This window comes from Pseudorca crassidens, chromosome 10 (assembly GCF_039906515.1).
Source record: "Pseudorca crassidens isolate mPseCra1 chromosome 10, mPseCra1.hap1, whole genome shotgun sequence".
NCBI classification, from domain to species: domain Eukaryota; kingdom Metazoa; phylum Chordata; class Mammalia; order Artiodactyla; family Delphinidae; genus Pseudorca; species Pseudorca crassidens.
The window spans coordinates 58104562-58116234 of record NC_090305.1 but is presented as its reverse complement, the minus strand read 5'-3'; the positions used below and the strand labels follow the sequence as shown (position 1 = coordinate 58116234).

At 45.8% G+C, this 11673-nt stretch overlaps 1 long non-coding RNA gene across 1 annotated transcript; it reads right to left on the bottom strand.

Annotated features, from left to right (window-relative positions):
* Positions 1-1255: 1255 nt before the first annotated feature.
* LOC137232235 (uncharacterized) lies at positions 1256-7412 on the bottom strand. The gene is made up of 3 exons (XR_010946915.1): positions 7270-7412; positions 2507-2543; positions 1256-1477 (listed from the first exon to the last, which is right to left on the bottom strand). It is a non-coding gene; the product is annotated as an uncharacterized lncRNA (long non-coding RNA).
* Between the last annotated feature and the right edge of the window lie 4261 nt (positions 7413-11673).

The following is an 11673-nucleotide window of genomic DNA, read 5'->3' as shown; positions in this document are numbered from 1 at the left end:
ACTACCATACACTGCTGGTAAAATGGTGCAACCACTTTGAAAGACAGTTTAACAGTTTCTTTAAAAGTTAAACATATACCTACCATATGATCTAGCCCTTCCACTCTTAGGTATTTATCCAAGAAAGCTTACGTCATATAAAGATTTGAACACGAATGTTCATAGCAACTTTATTTGTAATAGCTCAAAACTGGAAACAACCTCCATGTCCATCTATAGATGAGTAGATAAATTGTGGCAGATTCATAAATGGAACACCACTTAGTCCTATAAAGGAACAAACATGTAATAACATGAGTGAATCTCAAAAAATTATGCCAAGTGACAGAAGACAGGCAAAGACTACATCTGGTATGATTCAATTTATATAAAACTCTAGAAAGTACAACTAATCCACAGTGACAGAAAGGAGATCAGCGATTGTCTGGGATCAACGGTGGGAGGGAGAAGAGGGAGGAATTACAAAGGGGCACGAGGAAACTACTGGAAGTAATGGAGATGTTCACTATCTTGATTGTGGTGAGGGTTTCATGCAGATAGACACGGGTCAAAACTTATTGAGTTGTATGATTTAAACACGTATAGCTTATTGCAGATCAATTATACCTTAATAAGGCTTTTACTATGTAGATATACACCCACACACATACACACACAGAGTTTCTCAAATTTGTGTGACCACGACCCCTTTTCCCTGCTCTCTTGTTACCCAGTTTGCAGAACCACAGCGTATGCAATGAGACAGACCTAGGACTGATCCTGGCTCTCATACTGGCTATGGGCCCTTCAGCAAGTGATTTGTGCTTTTAAAACCTCAGTTTTCTCATCAGTAAAATGGAGCTGTGGTCAGGATTCAAGTAGTGAATGTCAAATGCCCACCACATAGTACAGTCTTGAAAAACTTTAATCCACTAATCACTCCAGAAATCAAACCAGCCATACTGATGGTTTCCCCAATTGCATTAACTTTATTTGGAGCTAGAGAAACCAGCACTCAGTCATCTGGAGTCCAAAGGTCCAAGAGGAAAGACATTGAAATGCTTAGCACTGCCCTGCAGGCCCATCTGCTCTGCATTAGCTGGTTTTCCTCGGTTTATTATTCCTGGTGTTAAATCTCCTCCAATTCTTGTGTGAAAAGTTCGGACGCACAATAACCTCTTTATCACATTTTCAAAATCTGGGCCTGTTCTGGAAAGTTTACACCTTTTTCTTGTTGCCATTGTTTTCATGTGGATTCAGATTTCTGAAAAAAGGCACTTGGAACATTTTACTGGAAACATTTATGTGTAAGCTGGATGCAGATAAATATCATTGAAGAATGAAAATGAGATGTCAGAGGAATTAGAACCACACCACGTGGTCTCTGTGTTGTTCCCCAGCTGTGGTTTTGCAAGGAGGACCCGAGGCTGAAGCTGGTGGTCAGAAGCCCAGGGCTGATCAGTCCCCTCCCTCAGCCTCTCTCCTTTGGGGGTAAAAACTAAATAATACCAAAAAGAGAAACAGAAACATGCCAATGTTAGGATATGGAATAAAAAGCACACATAACTGTAAAAATAAATATATCATAATAACAATATTGGTAACCATTCACTGAGTATTACTTGTGTGCCATGCTTCGTTTGCTAAGTGCAATTTTATTTAAACCTCACAATAAGCCTATGAGGTATAGAGTCAGTGAGGACTCTCTGAGGCACCAAGTGACAGAAAATTCACTTCAAGCTGACTCATAATATAAAAGAATTTTTTACTGGGTATGTCCATTAAAAATCCAGATTTAGTTCTGGCTTCATGTGAGACTTGATCCAGCAACTGTAAAAGATATCCCCAATGACTCAGATTTTCTCCTTCTCCTCCCTGCTTTTTTATTGGCTTTCTCTTTGGGATTCATGCAGTCAACCTAGAAGTTCCAGGATTTCCCATGATGGCAAAATGAGAGATCAAAAATACAGTAACAGAAATGAAGAATCCCTCTGATGGGATCATTTAGTAGACTGGACATGACTGAGGAAAGACTCTTTGAGCTGGAGGATATGTCAACAGAAACTTCTAAAACTGAAAATTAGAGAGAAAAAAGACCAGGGGAAAAAAAGGAACAGAATAACCAGAACTGTGGGACAACTACAAAATGTGCAGTATACATATAATGGAAGCACCAAAAGAAGGAAAGACAGAGAGAAAGGAACAGAAGAAAAATTTAAAGCAATAATGACTGAGAAATTGCCCCAAGTTAATGTCAGACACTCAACCACAGATCCAGGAAGCTCAGAGAACACCAAGAAGGAAAAATGCCAAAAGAAAGAAAGAGAGGAAGGAAGCAAGGGAGGGAGGGAGGGAGGGAGGGAGACAGGGAGGAAGGGAGGCAGGGAGGAAGGGAGGGAGGGAGGAAGGGAGGAAGGGAGGAAGGGAGGAAGGGAGGAAGGAAGGAAGGAAGGAAGGAAGGAAGGAAGTGAAAGAGAGAATGAGTCCCCAGGGAGCAGGCTAAGGTGTGGAGACATCCAGGGCTTACCTGTACACTGACTTGATCAGTTCAATAAAGTGTACACCTTAAGGAAAAGAAAAAAAGATAAAAGAAACCATACATCTAGGCATATTGTATTCAAACTGCAGAAAATCAAAGATAAAGAAGTAGATGAATCCACTATCAGAGTTGGAGACTTCAACACTCCTACATTAGAAATGGACGGGTCCAGCAGGCTACATCCAGCAGGATGTAGCTGAACTCCACAGCACCAAGAAGCCATTTCCAAAAGCTAACAATAGGAGACACAGACAATAGCAGGCAGAATGTTCCATGAGTGGGCCCCAGGTCTGCCCCCTGAAAGGGGCTCCCCAAACATTGTTTTTTGGGATCTTGGCCCCATGCTCTGGGGGATGCTTCCTTCCCCGTTGTCCTCCTTGGCCATATCTAGGTTGGCCATTGCTGGCTCTGCCTTCCCTGGGGCTGCACTAGGACACAAACCCTGTGCCACCTCCCAGATTCTCTTGATGGTGTCCTTCCCCCATGGTTCCAGGAATCCACCCTGAAAACATCCTTCCAAAGCACAAAACAACATATACACAAGGCCATTCATTGCAGCCCTATTTGTAATAGCAACTCAACTGGAAACAACTCAAATGTTTGTCAGTAGGGGTCTGGTTGAATAAATTACATCCATGCAATGAAATTCTGATGCAGCTGTAAAAAGAATGAGGAAGTTCTCTGTGCAATGGAGTGATCTCTACAATATATTGTTAAGTGAAAAAAGCAAGAGGTGGAACAATGCATATAGTATGCCAATTTTGGTGTAAGAAAAAGGGGAAAATAAATACATGTGCTTATTTTTGCCAGAAGGAACACTGAAAAACGGGGTAAAGACTGTCGGGAGGGAAATGAGATTTCTCTAAGGATACCTTTTAATACTGTTTTGACTTGGAACTGCACAAATGTTTAACATATTCAAAAATAGTTACATCAGAAAGGAAAAAATGCAAACCCCCAAACTGAAGGCAGAGCTCTGAGGATTCAGTGATCATTAGGAGTTGGTGAGCAAGGGAAAAAGGAAAGCCTTCAACTGATAGGGGGTGACGTGGCAGGAGCAGATCTAGGGGGATCAAGATTCAGTCTGGGACACGCTAAAGTCGAGGTGCAATTAGACATCTAAATGGAAATGTTGAATGGGCAGTTCGGTGAGTCTGGGGACCAGAAAGGAGATATAAAATGAGCATCGTTGGCACGTAGTGGGCGTTTAAAGCCATGAGACAGTATGAGATCGCCGAGGGGATGCAGATAAGAGAGAGGAAAGTCCTGGAGCCTGAATCCCAGGGCCCTAGGTTGTCAGCAGTCAGGGAAGCAAGGATGCCCCAGCCAGCGAGGCAGAAGTGGATTCCAAGTGAGGGGAGGGGGTTCCTGAAAGACAAAGGGGCCACATGTGCGAATCAGGTGAGACCCAGCGAGACCACCTGCCTTAGCAATGGACCTGGCCAAGAGCAGTTTCCAAGGAGGGGTTTAAGGGGAATGGAAGCAAACATGTCAGGGACAGTGAGTATACTTATCTTTTTTTTTTTTTTTTTTTTTTTTTTTGGCTGCATTGGGTCTTCGTTGCTGCCCAAGGACTTTCTCTAGTTGTGGCAAGCGGGGGCTACTCTTCATTGCAGTGTGCGTGCTTCTCATTGCGGTGGCTTCTCTTGTTGCAGAGCACGGGCTCTAGGCGTGTGGGCTTCAGCAGTTGTGGCACACAGGCTTAGCTGCTCTGCGGCATGTGGGATCTTCCCGGACCAGGGATCAAACCCGTGTCCCCTGCATTGGCAGGCGGATTCTTAACCGCTGTGCCACCAGGGAAGTCCCAGTTATCTCTTTTTTAAAGTTATCTCTTTTTTAAAGTGTTCTCTAAAGAGGAATAGAGAAACGGGGCAATAGGTGGGGGAAGATGCGGAATCCGAGAGCTTTATGTTTTGACGCAGGAGCAGTATCAGCACCCAGATGGTGATGGTCCAGCAGTGAGGGGAAAACAAGATTGCCAGAGAGAAGGTGTAATTATATAACCTCTACGAGGAGGGAAATGACGCTTCGGGAGGCACTCAGCAAGGGCTGGAATGGTGACTTGCCAAGGTCGCTGGGCAGAACGTGACCCCCACCACGAACTCCGTCGTGTTACGCAGTGAGGACCAGCCTCTGCTCTGCCCATAAATGGCCACAGACCTGGAGCAGCTCTTGCCTCCCAGGGACAATCAAAGCAAAACCACCTCCAACAATCAGCACCCAGATTAGATATGAACGGCTGAGGCCTTGCCAACCAGCTCCAGGTCTGACAGCTGCCTGGGAAGATCGGGAGGCTCTTACGCCCCAGCACGCCTCTGAGAGCTTCCACCAAGCCTCTGTGAGAGCAGCCACGTTGCTCACACACAGCCGTCCAAGGTCAGAGGACAGGGGACCCCACGGAACCCACCACAACTGGCAGGCAGAGCATCACAGCCAGGACCTAGACAAAACTCAAAGATGGGATGGCCCAGGGATAAAAGTTCTCCCTCTCTCCTTACAGCTGCAGGATCTGCATGCTGGCCTATGGTGATACTGCACTAGAAAAAAAAAGGGGGGGGGCACAGTTACCCATACCCCCTTGCAATATGACTTTGCAACACTTCTCATTAAAGTGGAGCCTGTGTCCCCAGCCCTTCAATCAGGCTGGCCTGGTGACTTGCTTTGACCAACAGAATGTAGTGGAAGCGATGGCGTGCAGGGTGGGAGCCTGGGCCTCAAGGTCTGCGGGCTCTTACCTGCTCCCAGCCCCCTGCTATGCTGCCCGTGAACAAGCACGCGCTCCCTGCTAGACTCGGGCTGATGACGCAGCAGAGACCAGGCGCCCTGGCCCCTGGACCAGCCAGTCTCAGCGGACACAGAGTTGACTCTGGGTGCATGAGTGAGCCCAGCTGAGATGGGAAGAATGCCCAGCGGATCCAGCCCAAAGGGCCACCCTGCAGAGTTATGAGCTTGATAAGTGGGGATGCTTTAAGCAGCAAACATTAACTGATACATCCAACCGATGTCCACAGGTGACCAGGAAGAATTCAGTCACCACTGGTTGACAACACATCTTTGGTGAAGGATTATTCAATAAGACTTTAAACCTCAATTCTTGGCACAAGAGAGTGTGGGCTGAGGCCAAGCGTGGGAATGGAAGGCAAAGCCCCGAGGGAAGGACCAGCAAGGGTGGGGTGGGCCCAGAGGTGCACATGCAGGACGGCACGCCTGGGCAGCCCTCCGAACCACACCCCGTATCAGGCCTGCGACCCCACGCCTCTGCCTACCAGCCCGACACACACAGGCAGTTGCTCCCTGGAGCTCACATCACCAGTGCAACCCCAGATGACCCCTTCTCAAGAGGTCACAGGCCCCCTGTTCACCAGAGTCTGGACGCCATGGTCCTGCAGTCTGGAAGCTACGATGAGGAACAAGGTGGACCTTCAGGCCAGTCATCCAAGGGGCGTGGGGAAAAACACCCCCTCCCCCACCTCCCACTGCCGACACAAGCTGGAGAAAGCTGCAGGGGAATCAGAGTCACAAGACAAGAGTAAGGGTTTCACTTAAATCAAGAAAGCAAAAGAAGACTTCAGAGCAGAGATGGAGGATATCGGTGACTTTGCTAACGATTTAGCGTGAATTTGATAGGGCCCAGTGGAAGGTCTGGAATCATTAAGTTCAGGGTTCAAATCCTGCCTCCTGGATTACTGGCCTACAGCTTCTTGACGTCCATGGTGACCCAGTTTCCTCACCTCTGCCTGTTCACGAAAGTTGAAGAAAATAAGGCATGCACAGTGCAGAGTGTAAAGTGAGTCAGCCAGGGCCAATTTGTTTCCATCCTACTGTTCTGACACCTGAAGTTTCAACCACCGCTTCTGATGATCAAAAATGTTTCAGGGCTTCCCTGGTAGCGCAGTGGTTGAGAGTCCGCCTGATTATGCAGAGGACACGGGTTTGTGCCCCGGTCTGGGAAGATCCCACGTGCCGCGTAGCGGCTGGGCCCGTGAGCCATGGCCGCTGAGCCTGCGTGTCTGGAGCCTGTGCTCCGCAACGGGAGAGGCCACAACAGTGAGAGGCCCGCGTACCGCAAAAAAAAAAAAAAAAAAGTTTCAATGACCATCTTATCTGCTCTTTCTGTCTCCTGAGTGCACTCTCTCTCCTCTCCCTCCCCACCCATCTCTGATTATGCAGTGCTAGCAGATTCCATTACTCCCAAGGAAAGAACCCAATTGTATATCATCTACCACAAGACCATGAGGCTCCTGACATTTTCTGATCCTTGCACATTTTCTTGCTCAAGCTTCTATCCTTGTCACGGCTCCATAAAGCCCAGTTTCACCTTTTAAAACAACTAAGGTAAAACCCTAATGAGTCAAATGGGACAGCAAAACCTACACCCCTGGGAGGGCTTGAACGAGTCAGTGGGTCCTGAGTCCCTCATGCTGTGAGAAGAAGATGTTCCATAAATGCTCACTTCCTCTTTCTCCGTCCTCCCTCTTTAAAGGGGAGTAGTGAGCTCTGTGGGTGCCCTGAAGTGAATCTAACATTAGCTATTAGCGTGTGTAAAAGAGAAGGCAAATAGTCTTGTAAGAGCAGAAGGAGGGAGAGAAGGAGGGAGAACGAAACAGAGAGGCAATCAAAGGGAAAGACATCAGCCCTGTCCACTTCCACGGGATGCAGAGGTGGCCCTTTCATTCAGGGACACACCTGTCAGGCAAACAGATCTAGACAAATGCAAAGGGAAACTCATTCCAGCCACGAGGGCAACCTACCTTGTCCTTTGATGGTCAACCAAGGACTGCCAGCCACCAGGAACCCCACCAACAGAAAGAAAAACATTCACAAACAGGACAACTAGACCCAAAGAAAATAGAGCTGTAGGATAAAGAAGGAAAAAAAAAATTTTTTAAATTCTAATTAGTATTTTCAGAGAGATTTAAGAGTAAGTTTCATTAGAAAACTACTTCAGTTAAAAAAATTAATACTGAATTTATTAACATCACAAATGTAGAACCTTATTTAAGTTCAGCTTATTAATCTCATTATTGTAATTATAAATCTACCAAATTTCAAGCAATTATTTTCAGAACGTTTTTATAACTTCATTAAATTCTCTTTATATTTGAAATTGCTACATTAATAAATTTATCATACTTTATCTTATTTATAAGCATTTCATGTATTCACCTGACTCCAAAAATCTTCCAAGTACTTAAGTATTTCCTTATTTAACCAAGGTTGATAAATCTAACTGATAAAACTTAAAATAATATGTATCTTCTATGTTAAATATTCTAATGTGGTTTATAAACTTAATAAGGTTTCAGCTTAAAATCACAAATCTAAATCAATTCTTCAATTATAATTTTTAAAATGAATCCAAGGCTAATTTATTAGCTAATTTAATATGCCAAGTTATCTTAAAAATTCAAATAACCCAGGACTTCCCTGGTGGCACAGTGGTTAAGAATCCGCCTGTCAATGCAAGGGACACAGGTTCGATCCCTGGTCTGGGAAGATCCCACATGCCCTGGAGCAGCTAAGCCCGTGTGCCACAACTACTGAGCCTGTGCTTTAGAGCCCACGAGCCACAACTACTGAAGCCTGCATGCCTAGAGCCCATGTTCTGCAGCAAGTGAAGCCACCACAATGGAAAGCCCGTGCACCACAACGAAGAGTAGCTCCTGCTCACTGCAACTAGAGAAAGCCCCCGTGCGGCAATGAAGACCCAATGCAGCCAAAAATAAATAAAGCTATTTACTTATTTAAAAAAATATACAAATAACTCCAAAATATTAGGACCATCAACTTGCTTCACTTCAACATTTATATTCAATTCTAAATTCAGAATCATCCTAGAGAATGATCATGTCCTTCTAAACAATTTTTGGCCAAGTCTGAGTGTTGAATTAACCTGTGGGAGATTTGGTTTCTCCTAAATTTGTGGGTGTCCGATAGGGTGAAAATCTCAGCGTAGAGATTGTGCGAGCAGGTGTTCAGATGCTGCAGGGGACTTGGAGGGCTGTGGCTCTTTCTCGGCTGGAGTCCTGCTTCCCTGAGAGCCCAGGGTGTTTTGGCATCTGACCCTCAGGCCCAGCCCCCAGCTCCAGAATAGACCTCCCCCAGGGCTGCTCGCTGGGAAAGACACCTGACTTCTCAAACCTGAAGACATGGAGGGTCCTGGTGCCTCTACCCCTTCTCTGCTGAGGATCTGCCCCCTATCCAGGCTGGGCCCCTAGACTGGCCAGAGGCCTCTCAGTGCCTTCACTGGTCCTGGGAGCAGCCTCCCACACACTGCCAGTTTGGACCTAGGAGTGACTGACTTACTGTATGAAAGAACAATTGGGGCCAGAGGAAACATATATTAGAATCAGAAGACAAGTCCAGGGCAAAGAAAGAGAACAGAAATAATCAAGCCACCAGGGGCAGCCCAGCTGCTCAGATTCTCTGCAGTTGAAGCCTTGGAATCTGTATTTTAAAAGCTCCTTGGGCCATTCTAGTTTTAAGAGTTATGAAACGTGGGACCTAAATTTGGCACCAAGCTTCCATGTGGCCAAAGCAAAAAGGGAAATGTTACATGATACATAAAATTGTTCTTGTTGCCCAAAAGAGAAAATATACTGAAACTTTCCCCGGCACTTGTCTGTAAAATAGATTTCTTACATATTGGTGACTCGTAAAATAGGTGTAAAGAACATATAATCATTGACTCCCTGAAGTTCTTTCTTATGGTGGCCTTTGAGTAAAGCCTAAGGCACAGTCTGAAACACAGATGAGCAAAAGCAGTTCTGCAGGGAGCAAGGAAACATGGGCTAAGCATGCTCTTCCTGTTGGTCTGAATACATCCAAAGAAACTTTTTAAAAGCCTTTTGACGGCAGAGTCTTTTTCAAACAAAACCTAATGTAAAACCTCAATATATAAAACAAATAAAAGTCAAGCAGCTCTAAGTGGAAAGGAGGCCCAAAACCCTGCGTTTTTGTCCCGCCCCTGCCCCTACCGGGTTCCCTGAAGCACCCCCGTCAGGGAAACTTACAGTTGTGATGGCAAACAGGTCTGATACACTGTATGAACTCAACTGATTGGTAGTGGCCGTACTGAGTTGATAAGTATTTTGATAAATTGTTTGCATTAAGGGCCCCAAATCTTCACACCCTCACTGCAGTCACACCCTTATAAAGTGACTTTGTGAATCCTCCTTTCAAGAGATGGTGTGATTTTCCCCACCCCTTAATTCTGAGTTTGGCTTAGGTTGTGCTATAAGCAGAAGCTTCCAAAAGGGCTTGCAGGTTGCCATTTCTGCTCTTGCATCTGTACCTTTGTTACCAACCAGGGTCCTTGGACTCATTTAATCAGTAGAAATTGATGAGGCCAGATGAGAATTTCAGGCAAGGCTCTATTGGGACTCGTGTTGCAGCATAAGGGAGCGAAAGCAAGTAATAAGTTGCCCTTGCTCACAAGGGGGGCTGGCCCCTTAAATAGGGTGAGGGTAGGGGCAGACTGGTGGGCTGGGCCGGAGGGGTGGCTTAGGTGATCTGCTCATCCTCTCGGTGGCACTGTGCGCAGGGGGCAGGTGCAAGTACCCTGCTTTTGCTCCCGGCACTTCAGAGGGGGCAGTTGGGTTTTGGTCTTTCTGTATCACATTGTTCATAGTTTGCCCCAGCTGCTCATGCACACAGGTTTTTTTAGTCCCTTATAGTTTCTTGTATTCTGTTGCTCCAGGAGAGTTTGTCCAGGTACAAGCACTGCAGCACAGGGTCCCAGGTCCCAGCCCATCTCAGATCCCTGGCATGGTGAGTAAATGGCCAAGCCAGGACTTGAAGCCTGGCAGGCTGGTCCCAGAGCCTGCACTCACAGCCAGCATGCAATGTCACCTCCCCAAGAGATTAGGGGAAATTAAGCTCTTTGGACAGATTCTTTCTCTGGGCCTAAACTAATCTTCAAATCCAACATGGCTCAATCCCAAAAGAAAACACAGTAGGAGTGAAAACAGGGAAGGTCGGGGACTTCCCTGGTGGTCCAGTGGTTAACACTCCCTGCTTCCAATGCAGGGGACGTGGGTTTGATCCCTGGTCAGGGAACTAGATCCTGCATGCTGCACAGTACGGCCCCCGCCCCTCAAAAAAAAGAAAGAAAAAGAAAACAGGGAAGCGATTCCTTCCAGTTGTACTCATTTCTGCTGGTGTATCCTGATCAGTTGTGATGTGTTACAAGTAACTGGTTCCTTAAAATATTAATATTTGTAACTAACTGACTTATAAAGCAAATTAAACAAAGTCCAGGTTCTGCCCATAATTCGGTTCCTCTTGTTCCCTTGTGTTCCCACATGCCTCCTCAAGAGAGAAAGAAGTCTTTAAAAATTTTCCCACTCTTAAAAAATTTTTTTGTTTTTAATTACAAAGAAGGTACTGGTACATTTTCTCTTCTTTCTTAATTCACTTGTCCATCCATTCATTCATTTATATTCGATACATGCTTATTGTGTGCTTACTACATATGCTAGGTCGTAAGGACACAACCATGGACAAGACATAATTTGCCTGGCCTCTTGGAGCTTTCATTCTAGTACAAAGAAAACAACAATTTTTACTGAGGGTAGGCAATACTTGATGCCATAAAAAAAACTAAAGGAGGATGTGGAAGAGATTGGGCGGAGGTGACCAGGGAAGACCATTATGACCACTATTGTGAATTAACTGTATATGCTTCTAGTTTATATTTATTAAAAATACGTGTATCTGGGCTTCCCTGGTGGTACAGTGGATCCGCCTGCCAATGCAGGGGACATGGGTTTGAGCCCTGGTCCAGGAAGATCCCACATACCATGGAGCAACTAAGCCCGAGCGCCATGGCTGCTGAGCCTGGGCTCTGGAGCCTGCGAGCCACACCACCTGAGCCCACGTGCCACAACTACTGAGCCTGCACTCTAGAGCCCGCGAGCCACGACTACTGAAGTCCACATGCCTAAAGTGCGTGCTCCGCAACGAGAAGCCCGCGCACCACAACCAAGAGTAGCCCCCGCTCGCCTCAACTAGAGAAAGCCCACGCCCAGCAACAAAGATCTAAATCAGCCAAAAATAAATAACTAAATTAATTAATTAAAAAAGTGTGTATCTGGAACAATATGCAATAAATATATACTAAATATAATCACATTGCATAGGAGACCTGCTTCTGG